Source organism: Mandrillus leucophaeus, unplaced genomic scaffold, assembly GCF_000951045.1.
Source record: "Mandrillus leucophaeus isolate KB7577 unplaced genomic scaffold, Mleu.le_1.0 Scaffold252, whole genome shotgun sequence".
NCBI lineage: Eukaryota > Metazoa > Chordata > Mammalia > Primates > Cercopithecidae > Mandrillus > Mandrillus leucophaeus.
The window spans coordinates 1357857-1371915 of NW_012102610.1; positions in this window are offsets into that span (position 1 = coordinate 1357857).

The window sequence follows — 14059 nt, forward strand, 5'->3', positions numbered from 1 at the left end:
ATGGTCACATAGGGCCTGTGACCAACACTGCCAATTTGAGACTTGGGGGAAAAAGGGCGGTCCTTGCCCCCTACTTCTTTCCCACCCCAGTATCTGCCACTTGCCCCTCACACCCCACTGGCCCCCCAAGGGGCTTCTCCCACTCTGTGGCCATCGTCTAGACTGAGACATGGGTCTAAACTGACAGACCCTCAAAGGCAAGGCTTCTGGATCCTGGGGAAGAGGACTCCCTACTAAATTTTCATTGAAGTAAATGACTAATTAATGATTCAGCCTATTTCCTGGTCAGGACAAGGTCAGCCTCACGGCCATTGCTGACTTACTCCTCTGGTTCATGCATGGTCTCAGGAGCTGGTCCCTACAGAGCATGGCCTGAGACATTCTAAGGTGCACGTCAACCCTTGCAGAGGACAGATGGCACCCCAGGTGTGAAGGGCGATGCCGCCTGGACACTCATATCCCGGGACATTTGGCTAAACTGGCCTCATTAACAGGCCAGCCAAACACTCCTCACATATCCACTGGCATCTAGATCTGCGTGGATGGGTTTTGCTGCCAAACTCCTGTTTCTATTAATAGCTACCAGCCACCGGGCCACTTCACAGGCATTAATGCCACTTATTTCTCAAACCGGCTTTAAGAGCTGCTGGCCTCATCCATGGTCGGTGAAACGACATAGGGGAACACATTGCAGAGTGAGGCAGCAACTGAGGCTTAAGGAGGCAGGGAGGCCAGTGAGCAAGAGAACCCAGGGCTCGTAAGCAGGGCCGCCGCTGGAAGGACCCTATAGTGTGACACCATAGCAAGGCCTGGAGCCAGGAGGCCTTGGTGAGGGGGGAGGGAGGTGGTTTCCGCCCCTGAGGCCACTATTCCAGGCCCTGCCCTGGTCACGGTGGGGTGCCTGGGTGGTGCCCAGAGGGTTCTTCCTGAGGATGGACACAGGCTCCAGCCCACCTCCACCTACTCTGTGGGCAGCTGCCCGGCCCATGCCCCTCTGCAGGCCCCTCTGTCTCAGCCAGAAGGGTGACACTATTCCTCCAACAGGACATGTCCCAGAGGTAGAAGCCAGGGAGAGGTGGAGTTAGGACAGAGCCTCTATCACACAGAGGCGTCCTTCAACCTCAAGCATCCTCAGGGGGGCACAGGAAGGGCCTTCCAGGCAAGGCCAAGTAGAGGGCCCCTGCCTGTGGACTCCCACCCCAGCTGCCTGCGGCCAAACCTCTGCCCACCCACCCCAGACCGCCTGGCCAAGGAGGCCCTCCCAATGGAAACCCAGGGGCCTAACAAGCTCAGACACTGCAGGGCTCCCAGGGCCCCATGAACAGACGCCTGGAGTCCACAGCAGCTCTCCTTCTCCTGTCCGAGTGGGGCTTCCATCCCTCCAATGGGGCAGTGCGTGGCTCCATGACTGCATCACAGAGGCCGGGCCTCCTCTGCAGGGAGCTGCCTCTGGCACTGGCATCTGTCACAAAACTGGGAACCCCCCCTGCAGTCAGCTATCTGGAAAGCCAGGCTCCCAAACCAGATTCATAAAGGACTCCAACGCCTGATCCGGAAATTTAGTGTGCTCCGGAAATGAGCCAGTTTCCTCAACCACGACTAGACCCACCTGGAGAGGGGAGCGGCGGAGCAGAGGGGCAGGAGGCGGGAGGACCATCCCAACCTACTTCCAGAGGAGGGTCCCCTTTCCTTTTCATTGTGGTAAAGTATACACAACACACATTTACCACTTTATCCATTTTTCGGCACACACTTCAGTGGCATTAAGTACACTTTCTCATCTTCCCCAACTGAAACTTTGCTCCATGAAACACAAACCCCATCCCCTCTCCCCCAGCCCTGGCACCTCCATTCCACTTTCTGTCTCTGTGAATGTGACTACTCCAGGGACCTCGTGGAAGTGGAATCCTGCAGTATTTGTCTTTTTGTGGCCGGCTCATTCACTAGCATCCTGCCGTCCAGGTTCATCCCTGTTGCAGCGCAGCACAGAACGCCCTTCCTTTTTAGGGTGAATCATATTCCATTGCAGGGACAGACCACGTTCCTCTGTCATGGACACTTTCTTTGCTTCCACCTTTGGCTGTTGTGAATAATGCTGTTGTGAACATGGGTGTGCACATATCTGTTTGAGACCCTTTCAGTTCTTTTGGGTCTACATTGAGAAGTGGGATTGCCGCATATGGGAATTGTGTTGCATATTTAACTCCTTCGGGAACCACCACACCATTTCCCACGGCAGCTGCACCACTTTACCTCCCCACAGCAACGGAGCCACAAAGGTTCTTATTTCTCCACATCCTCACCAACCAGAGAATGGCCTCTCGCAGCAGACGCTGGGGGCCAAGCTCGGTGGTAGAGGCCGTCGAAAGCACTCCAAGGTCAAACAGGCTTGGGCAACAGTGAGCACGTTTCTTCCCACAGGACTCCTCAGAGTGCTCGATGTGCCAATGAGCTCAGGACCCACAAAGGGCAACGTGCATGGAACCCCAGACCCTCTGCTTCCTTTACGGCTGCTGAGGAACCGTGCTCTGAGGGGCAGCCTGGGGACTGGCTGGTCCCCCATGGCACAGGCCCACAGCAGGGTAAGCTCAGAAAGCAAGAGGCAGCAAGCAGACTCAGCTCCAGCCCCTCAGCACCCTGGCATCTCACACAGGAGTATCTACTTACCAAGGTGTCAATCGTGATGGATGGAAAATAACAAAAAGGGGTCTTTTGTCAGACAGGTTGAGAACTGTGGTTCCAGAAGGCCCTGCCATCGAGGTTTGGGCAGGATTGGGTGGGGGAGGCGTGACCCATCCAGACCCCCGGCTTGCCCGGCCAGTGGGCATGTGGCAGCTGCTGTGCCTAACTCTCCACACTCCCTCAGTAATGCCCCAGAATGTCAGGTCTTCATGGAAACGTCAACAATTCCTGCATAATTGGCTTCTTCCCAGTTAGAGGCCTGAGCTCTGGGAGGAAATCATGGAAACATACAAACTCAGGTTTAGACTGGATCCAAAAGGCCCAAACCCTCCCACAAGGATGGAGATCGTCCAGATTGCAGGGAGGTCCCCGGGTCTCTGCTTCCCCACCTCCAGAGATGGGAGCGCGCCACCTCCTGGCACAGCCTCCACCCCTGGGGAGTGGAAAAGCTTCTCTGCATACCCAGCAGAGTCCTCCCTGCTGCAGAGGGAGTCCTTGGGACAGAATTCCTTGGGGATGGCAGCCCTACTCATCAGAGGGAAGCTGGGAATGGGGGACAGGCGGGCAGGTCCCACTCTCCCAGCACAAGGGCAGGAAAAACTGGCCTCCCAGGTCCTCCCACACCCACCTTCCCCATGCACCCATCAGCCAGATCTGAGAACGCAAGCTCCTGCCCACAAGAGACATACTGGGGACACGCGGGGACCGCGGCATCTGCAGAGGAAGTCAAAGCAAAAGCATTAGCAGGAAGAGGAAAAGCTGATTCATTTTTGAGTTGCATTCCAGACTTTACACCTGGCCCATCTCAGCATTTTCTGAATGGACAGACTCAGACAGAGGAGGGAAGAAAGGGGACATCTTGTGCCCTAGAAATTCACTGCCCAGAGCTCCCTCCTAAGGCGCTGTTGGTTTGGAGTCACAGGACATTAATGAGCTTTGGAAGGGAATGCTGGTCAGCACAAAGCAGTGCCTCGGAGCCAGGCTCTGAGCCAGAGGGTGGGGGCCGAGTCCTCCCGCAGCCCCAGAGCTGCTGGGCGACCTTGAGCAAGTTGCTGAAATCTCTCTGAACCTCCAGTTCCTTATCTGAGAAATGGAGGCGATGAGGAGGCCAACTTCGGGAGGCTGCTGGGCGGCTTCAGTGGCAAAGACAGGAAGACTACGCAATCCAGGGCCGGCGCAGAGCGAGAGCCTGTGACAGGGGCCAGCAGAGCCAACATCGACCTCCCCACCAGGGCTGAGTCCCCTCTGTGGCCCAGACCAATCAGAAGGAGGGAGAAGACAGAGGTCCTGACTGAGCCCAGGAGGTCAGCAGGAAGAAAGAAGCCCCCACAGGCTGGGTGCGCTGGCTCATGTCTGTAATCCCAACACTTTGGGAGGCTGAGGCGGGCGGATCACGAGGTCAGGAGATCAAGACCACCCTGACTAACACGGTGAAACTCCGTCTCTACTAAAAATACAAAAAAAAAAATTAGCCGAGCAAGGTGGCGGGCGCCTGTAGTCCCAGCTACGTGGGAGGCTGAGGCAGGAGAATGGCGTGAACCTGGGAGGCAGAGCCTGCAGTGAGCCGAGATTGTGCCACTGCACTCCAGCCTGGGCGACAGAGCAAGACTCCATCTCAAACAAACAAACAAACAAAAAGCCTCCATACCCAATTATCAGGCCCCCAGAGGAAGGGTGGAAGGGCCTGGGAAGAGAATGATTTCTGCCTTGGGGGATCAATGTGGGCATCACTGGTCTCCCAGTTCTGGGCCCTGGGCCTGGCCCAGGCGGGGACCACCTGCTGTCCAGGGTGAAAAGGGAGAAGGGGCGCTGGGCAGACTGTTGGGGGTCTTCAGCCTTGTGACGTCCTCTCAGCCAATCCAATTTTCCTTCAGCTTTCTGAGTGCTAAAGCAGCCCCCTGACAGCATCTGTTCTCCGCAGTGCCTCCAAGGGCGTGTCTTGGGGTTGGACTTGACGCTCAGTGCCACAGGCCTGACCTAGGCCACCGTCCACCGAGAAGGACCCAGAACAAGAGCACAGCCTGCCAGGAGGGTAGCTTCGAGTGTTCCTCTTCTGCAGTTGCCCACACAGCCACATGGGAGTCATCTCCATTGTCAATCCCCCCCAACCCCTGTGACCACGCAGGTGCAAGAAGACCAGAGGCACATCAGGAAGGCGTGGGAGCTTAAAAGCCTCATGCCCCCCAGAAGCCAGCACCTCTACTAACAATTGCATCAGCAAAGTGTCCCGGGAGCCCCACAGGGATGTGTCCAGCAGAGTCACTGTGCTCTGTGAAGCCCAAGCCTGGTGGCCCAGCAGGTACTCATAGCCCCCGCCCAGATACCAACCAGGGGACATTGTGCCATTAGCAATACTGCCCAGCAGCAGAGGGACATTCTGCCTTTACCTGGGTCCCAGGGAAACAGAGCTAGAAAGTTAACCCAAGGTTAAATTCTCACACAGGGCAAGGGTTTTGTTACCATAGTCCACCCCATGACCTTTGGTCAACACCTTTACATGGACACCAGTGCATTTTACAAAAACCAGGAGTTGTAGAACCCAACGGGGCATGAACGTCCCTTTTGTCCCCTAACCAAGTGGATTTCCCCCGTGGTCAGTTAGTTGTGTAGCCTCACAGTGCCTTTTGATCTGGGGTGAAAGGCAATTGTACATCGGATAACATTAAATGCGTGTTTAATACAGCAAAGATAGAACAGTGTTTAACCAGAAGCCACTAAATGAATGACATGAAAAGTCACCTCAAGATGTGATTGTATGCGATTCTGTTATGATTTGGGCCTGTTTTTCTCTCTCTGGAACACATGGGCCATGTTAAAATGAAAGTTCATCACAAATAGGACTCAACAAGCATACGTTCACTTGGCAGGCAGTAAGTACCAGAAAGCCTTCTAGTCGCCCATTCAACAAATATGTATCAGGCCCCTAACATGTGCTAGACACAGGCTGGGAGAGATGAAGAAAATAAAGAATAGGTCCCTGCCATGAAGAAACTCAAGCTTAAGTGAAGATTCAGAAACACACATAAATAGATTGGTTCTAAGGACTCTGAGAAAGGTATATCCACAGGACAATGGAAGCAAGGAAGGAGATAAATTAACCCTACCTGGAGGAGGGGCAATTTAGGTTGGGTAAGGAAGAAGATGTTTGATGATCTTGCACTTTGGATAGGGTGCAAGAAGAAGCTAGAAAGGCTATTTGACTTGTTAATACATTGATTTTTTTTTTTTTTTTCTGGTCTCACTCTGTCTCCCAGGCTGGAGTGCAATGGTGCCATCTTAGCTCACTGCAACCTCAGCCTCCTGGGTTCAAACCAATTCTCCTGCCTTAGCCTCCCGAGTAGCTGGGATTACAGGCACCTGCCACCATGCCTGGCTAATTTTTGGTTTTAGTAGAGACGGGATTTCGCCATGTTGGCCAAGCTGATCTTGAACTCCCGACCTCAGGTGATCCACCCACCTCGGCCTCCCAAAGTGCTGGGATTACAAGCGTGAGCAACTGCGCCTGGCCAATTCATCAAATTTTAATTAAAGTGACAATATAGCTTAGGGACTAAGAACACAGATTCTGAAACCAGTCTGCCTGGATTTGAATCCCAAGTTTGCCATTTAGTACTTGCCTGGCCCTGTGTTAGTTACCTAATCTCTCTGTACCTCAGTTTACTCATTTTTAAAATGATAATCATAATATCCACCTCAGATCATTGTTCATTCACTCAACAAATAATTACTGAGGACCTACTGTATGCCAGGAATTGTTCTAAGCAGTGAGGACACATCTGGGAACAAAATAAAAATTCTTGACCCCCCAGGTTGGGCAAGGTGTAATCCCAGTGCTTTGAGGGGCCAAGGCAGGAGGATCGCTTGAGGCCATCCTAGGCAACATAGTGAGACCCCATCTCTACAAAAAAAAAAAAAAAATGTTTAAAAATTTGCCTCATCGGCTGGGCGCGGTGGCTCACGCCTGTAATCCCAGCACTTTGGGAGACCGAGGCAGGTGGATCACGAGGTCCGGAGATTGAGACTATCCTGGCTAACATGGTGAAACCCCGTCTCTACGAAAAATACAAAAAAATTAGCTGGGCGTGGTGGCCGACGCCTGTAGACCCCGCTACTCGGGAGGCTGAGGCAAGAGAATGGCGTGAACCCGGGAGGCAGAGCTTGCAGCGAGCCAAGATCGCACCACTGCACTCCAGCCTGGGCAATAGAGAGAGACTCTGTCTCAAAAAAAAAAATTTTGCCTCATCAACCCAGTAAGTGGGCACATGGCGGCTGCTGTGCCTGACTCTCCACACTCCCTCAATAATGCCCCAGAATGTCAGGTCTTCATGGAAAAGTCAGCACTTCCTGCATAATTGGCTTTTTCCCAGTTAGAGGCCTGAGTTATGGAAGGAAATCATGGAAATATACAAACTCAGGTTTAGAAGGGATCCCAAAGGCCCAAACCCTCCAACGAGGATGAGCTCCTCCAGATCTCAGGGAGGCCCCCAGGTCTCTGCTTCCCTACCTCCAGCCACAGCCTCCACCCCCGAGGACTGGAAAAGCTTCTCTGCAAACCCAGCAGAGTCCTGCCTGCCACAGAGGGAGTCCTTGAGGCAGAACCCCTTATGTGGGATCGTTTGAGCCCGAGTTCAAGGCTGTAGCAAGCTATGATCATGCCACTGTACTCCAGCCTGGGTGACACAGACACTGTCACTAAAAAAAAAAAAAAAATCCGGCCGGGTGTGATGGCTCAGGCCTGTAATCTCAGCACTTCAGAAGGCCGAGGCGGGTGGATCACCTAAGGTCAGGAGTTCAAGATCAACCTGGCCAACCTGGTGAAATCCTATCTCTACTAAAAATACAAAAATTAGCTGGGCATGGTGGCAGGCACCTGTAATCCCAGCTACTCGGGAGGCTGAGGCAGGAGAATTACTCGAACCCGGGAGGCAGAGGTTGCCGTGAGCCGAGATCGTGCCATTGCACTCCAGCCTGGGTGACAAAGTGAGACTCTGTCTCAAAAAAAAGAAAAAAAAAGAAAAGAAAACAGGCTGGGCGCGGTGGCTCATGCCTATAATCCCAGCACTTTGGGAGGCCGAGGCAGGTGGATCACGAGGTCAGGAGATAGAGACCATCCTGGCTAACATGGTGAAACCCCGTCTCTACTAAAAATATAAAAAATTAGCCTGACATGGCGGCAGGCGCCTGTAGTCCCAGCTACTCAGGAGGCTGAGGCAGGAGAATGGCGTGAACCCAGGAGGCGGAGTTTGCAGTGAGCAGAGATTGCGCCATTGCACTCTAACCTGGGTGACAGAGCAAGACTCCATCTAAAAAAAAAAAAGAAAAGAAAAAAAGAAAAAGATAAAGAAAAAACAAAAAAAATCCTGCCTTCTTTTACCTCATGTTCTAGTGGGGATACTGGAGGAGCAAGAGGAAGTGCAGTAAGATATGAGGTCAGGGGGTGATGGTGACACATTGTGCAGGGGCTGTGCCCACTGTGAGGACTCCGGTTGTTACCTGGGTGAGGCAGGCACTGTGGGAGGGTGCTGAGCAGAGGAGGGACCAGGGCTGATGGGCAGAGCAGGGGGACCATTCTTAAGGCTACAACCAGGGGAGAGCTGGCGGTGCCGGGGCCAGGTGCGGCGATGGAGGGCTGGAGGGGCAGATTCTGAAGGGGTCCACCATCATTCCCTGGTGGCTGACTGACAGGGGGTTTTGGAGATAGACAGTAAAGTGGGGACTTTCCAGGCGGCATCTCCCAGGAAGACGTCCACACATGAGGAACAGAGACCACTGCCCTGGCTTGGAGCTGCAGGAGGCAGGCTAAGCCCACACGGATGCCAAGGCCTGAGGCTGGATCCTCAGCCTGGGTGGCGCCTCCCCCCCGGCTCACCCAGGACCCTCCCCCCCACCATCTCCAGCAGCCTGGCCTCAGTTTCCAAACAGGGTGAAGGGCCAGCGATGGTTCCTCTGAGGCCCTCCGCTGTCCCTGCTGTCTGTGTGCCTCCCGCTCTCAGGCCTAGGAACTGTGATTTACTCTCCTGACCTCCAGGCAGCCCGGCTCCTGCTGATAAATGCACTAAAAAGTCCATCTTTTCCACCCCCAGCCCTGCTGGGAGTGCCCAGGCGCCATCACCTGGGAACAGCTGATGATGCAAGCTAAGAAGTTCAGAGTTGCTTTTGCTTTACAAGGTGCATAGGAACACATTGTACTAAGAACGTGCCAGAAGCCTCAAGATCACTAAAGATCCCCATTTACCAGACAGGAAACAAAGGAGCAGGTGAAGGAAGCACCCACATGGGGCTTCGTGGGTTGGAACTGCGCGACCTCGGCAAGTCACTTCCCTCCCAGAGCCACTCTTTCCCAGGTCAACTGGAGACAGCCATGACCTACGGGCAGGCGTGGCCGGAATTAAAGACAGTGGGCACCCAATGCGTGGTGAATGGGAGACATTATAGTAACTATTTTATTGATCTTAGATTGAAATATTTCTTGCCATTTTGAAAAGAAGCCAAAACCTTATTTTAGCTTGCAAAGGTCCTAATATATTAAAATTTTTTGAAATCTTGAAAGCCTTACCAAATCCCTTTGCAGGGCCTGCAAGGAGTGGCAGGATCTGGCCCTGCTCACTTCCCCCTTCTCAGCTCCTTCCTCTCACCCCTGCCCTCTGTGCTCCAGCCTTGCTGACCTCTTAGCTCTCCAAACAAGGAAACTTGTGCTGACCTCAGGGCCTTTGCACATGCTGTTCCTGCTGCTGGAAACACTGTTCCCTCCACTCGGTACCGACAGGCTCCCTTCAGGGCTCGGTGTAAATGCTACTTCCTTGGCAAGGCCTTCCACACTGCCCCACCTCAGTTTAGTCTGTCTCCTCTGTTTTCTCCTCCTGGCACCTAGGACAATCTCTCATTGGTCTGAGAACTTCACAAATGCATCTGTCCGTCTGTCTTTTCACCACTAGAGCCCGGTCTGGTGCCTGACAGACAGTATAGATTATGGAATAAATAAATAAGTGTGTGACATGGGCTGGCACCACCAGCATACACACACACTCTCATATATACCCTCGCACAATCAGCACAGCACAGAACAGAGTAACATCAAATCCTGACTGCCTGGGTTCAAATCTCACCTTTCCCCTAAACAGCATTTGGTAAGTTACCTTCAAATTTTAAAGCTGTGATATTGTTTGGTTTGTCAAGTTCTTAGTATCTTGAAGTTCTCTCACAACCATGTGCTGTTTTGATGTACACATACTATGATGACAGGGTCTGGCCTGTAACGACTACTGCATAAATGTACTTAGCCTTCAAATGCTTGCTGAGTGTACAGGAGTCCAGGCACTGCTATCACAGGGGAAGCCCTCATCTTAGCTGTCGAGGTGTTTATGGCCTTCTGTGTGACAATTTAAACAGCTGTGGGAGAGATGAATGCCCATTTGAGGCAGTAATGGCTGAGCTATCACAGGTTGCCTGGGACTGACTGTCACAAGAGTGCATTACAGACAAATGCAGGGGAAATGTGGTAGGAGGAGGGGGGGCCTTGAGGGATCAGCAGGGACTTCGTCAAGGAAAAGAGATCTGAGCTGGCAGGCAGACTCATACCCACCTATTCATTCATTCGTTCTTTCCCCCAAACTTGCCAAGCTTGTTCCTACACTGGAGCCTCTGCACACACTGTTCCTCCTGTTCGGATGCTTATCCCCAGGTCCATTCCAGAGCCAAGCTCCTCTTCTGAACAGCTCAGCCAGCACCTCTAGAGGGCTCTGCCTAGACCCACCACTTACTAGCTGTGTGACCTTGGGCAAGTGACCCAACCTGTCTGTGCTTGCTTCAGTTTTTTCATATGTCAAGTAAGAATAAAAATAGTACTTTTTCATGGGGCTGCTTTGAAGTTTGAATTAATATGCATAAAATATACAGAAGAGTACCTGGCATACGGTATACAGGAAATATGAGGGGACTTCAAGATGTTCATGGAAAAACTGAATTAAAAGATAAAAATAGAAAGTATAAACTTTATTTCTCAACATGAGCTCTATCAAGGTCAAAACACTTTTTGTAAGTGATGATTCCAGCCATTCAGTCCATCTTTAAAGAACAGAGGGTCCTGGGAATTCAACTATATCCATGCAGTCTTGTTTACATTATTACCTGAAGAAAGATGGGTGCCCTTTAGAGTTGTTTTTAAGATTAAGAAACAGACATAAGTCAGAAGGAGCCAAATCAGGACTGTAAGGTGGATGCCTATGATTTCCCCTCAAAACGCTCACAAAATTGACCATGTTCGATGGGAGGAATGAGCAGGAGAATTGTCGTGGTGGACTCTGGTGAAGCTTCCCCAGGCATTTTTCTGCTAAAGCTTTGGCTAACTTTCTCAAAACACTCATCATAAGCAGATGTGATTGTTTTTTGGCCCTCTACGAAGTCAACAAGCAAAATGCTTTGAGCATACTCAAAACTGTTGCCATGTCCTTTGCTCTTGACTGGTCGGTTTTTCCTTTAACTGGCTCCTTTCCACCTCTTGGTAGCCATTGCTTTGATTGGGTTTTGTCTTCAGGGTTGTACTGGTAAAGCTGTGTTTCATCTCCTGTTCTTCAAAGACATGCTCAGGATCTTGATCCCACTTGTTTAAAATTTCCATGGAAAGCTCTGCCCTTGTCTGCAGTTGATCTGGAAGCAACAATTTTGGCACCCTTAACTATAATTTCCTTAACTATAAGAAAGATTTTCTTAACTATAACTTTTCATTCAGAATCGAATAAGCTGAACTAAGCAAGAAGACCATGGTGTTGGCTATTGTTCTGCTGTTACCCATTGGTCCTCTTCAACTGGGGCATGGATAAAATGAATATTTTCCTTGCAGACTGATGTGGATGGTGTGCCACAGAGGGCTTCATCCTCAACATCATCTTGTTCCTTCTTAAAAGGAGGTATCCATTTGTAAACTGCTGATTTCTTTGGGGCATTGTCCCCTTAAACTTTTCGTAAAGTATCGATGATTTTGCCATAAATTTGATGTTTGCTTTTGTTTCAATTTTAGCAGAATTAATACTACTCTGATAGGAGCTGCTTTCAAACTGATGCCTTATTCTTCTAAGGGCCTCAAACTAGATCCTGTTCGGACATGTTACAAGTTAGTACAAGTTTATTTTGATGCAAAAAGTTCTGAAATCCAAGCATAGTTTTTAAAAATAATATTCATTTTCCATGAACTTTTTGAAGTCCCGCGTGTGTGTGCGTGTGTGTGCCCGCATGCACGCACATGTGTGCATCTATCTGTCTCTCTTAGTTTGAGCTACTATAACAAGATGCTATAGACTAGGTGGCTTCAACAACTGAAATTTATTTCTCACAGTTCTGGAGATTGGGATGTTCAAGATCAGGGTGCCACATAGCGGGGTTCTGGTCTTCTTGCTGCAGCTTCACACGGTGGGGAGAGACAGAGGAAGCTAGCTTTCTCAGCTCTTTTTATAAGGACACGAATTCCATCATGAGGGCTTCACCTGCATGACCTAATCATCTGCCAGTGGCCCCACCTCCAAACACCAACATGATGGGGATTAGGGTTTCTTTCTTTTGAGACAGAGTCTCACCCTGTCGCCCAGGCTGGGGTGCAGTGGCGCGATCTCTGCTCACTGCAAGCTCCACCTCCGGGGTTCACACCATCTCCTGCCTCAGCCTCCTCAGTAGCTGGGACTACAGGTGCCTGCCACCACGCCTAGCCGATTTTTTTGTATTTTTAGCAGAGATGGGGTTTCACCATGTTAGCCAGGATGGTCTCGATCTCCTGACCTCATGATCGGCCTCCGAAAGTGCTGGGATTACAGGCATGAGCCACCATGCCCGTCAGGGATTAGGGTTTCAACATGTGAACTTGGGGGACACAAACAATATCCACTATTATTCCCTATAAAATGAGGATGATGAGCCCTACTTTGCTGTCTCTATCAAATGCAACAATGAATGTGAAGGTTTCTTCTAAACTATAAATTACTATGCCAAGACCCTAACTCTAATATCCACCTAAGCACTGACTTTCCCAAGAGCACAGCAGGTCTCTAACTCTCAGGAAGCTGGACTATTTTTGTTTTGAACTTGACCAAAGCTGTTCATGGTTTCAGAACCTCACACCCCCTTTGGCGATGCCGTGCCTGACTTCTGAGCTGCTGACATCTGCTCTTCCGGGGCACTTGCAGCAGCCACATTCTGGTGCTCCCACGCGGAGAGGCCGATGTCACTCCCTCCCCTGCCTCGGAGGAGAAACATGCCAGGTCCTGACCTAGCGCACTGATGTGTTGAAACCTGGATTATTTGGATCATAAATCACTTTCCTTTGCCTTCTACTTTATAATAGTTAGGGCACTGCACTTTTTTTTAATAAACTACGTGCTGGGTGTGCTTTCTCAGCTGAGTCTCACTTCACGATGACAAAGGGAGTTGCAAAGTGTTTGCTATCCTAGATGGGTTGTTTTGAGACTCTGCACTAGCCACTCAGCCCCACCACTGTCCTATCATAGACAGGAGGAAACAAGAACACGGGCCAAGATGCCCAGCTAGCAGGGTCTGAGGGGCACCAACGCCGGGTGTCTTCTGCTGCCCTCCTCTCTGGAGGAAGGGGGTCCACTGCCCCCAACCCACGCTAGGTCTCTGTCCACCTCCCTGATGACCTCCCTCTCTGGAGGGAGGCTGCCTCAGGAAACGCTTGCAGCAGTAATTCACAAGGAGGCGTCACCTGCATTCCTAGCAAGGCAGGGAAATGGCAGGGAGAAGAAAGGCAGGGAGGCCTCTCACGGGGCAGTGACCAGCAGAGAGAAGGCCCAGCCTGGCCCAGTTGCAGGTCTGGGGAGAGAGGGCAGGGGGCAGGTCAGATTGAGAGTCCACGGAAGTGAGCTGGAGTCAGGGGCGCAGGAGACAGAGCCACAGCCTCATGGGCTACACAGACTAGGAGAATAATAATAAAATTATGTATTAAATATTATTAGGTAATAAATAAAGAGTAGGGTACCCAAGTGTCCACAGCTGAGTGGATAAACACAATGTGGTATACACACACAGTGGAATCGAATCCAACCGTGCAATGAAAGGGAATTCTGACCCACACAGTATGGATGAAGCCTGAGGACACTATGCAAAGCGAAATAAGCCCGTCAGGAAATGTGAAAAACAGTCTCATTCCACGGTGTGAGATCCCTGGTGGGACAGAAAGTAGAATGGTGGGTGCCCAGGGCTGGGGGAGGGAGGATGGAGAGTTGATGCTTAATGGAGGCAGTTTCCATTTGGGAGGAGGAAAAGGTCCTGGAGATGGATGGCAGTGGTGCCTGCACAGCAACATGAAGGTTATTAATGCCACCGCACTGTGCACTTAAAAAATGTTGACAATGGTAAATATTATGTTGTGTAT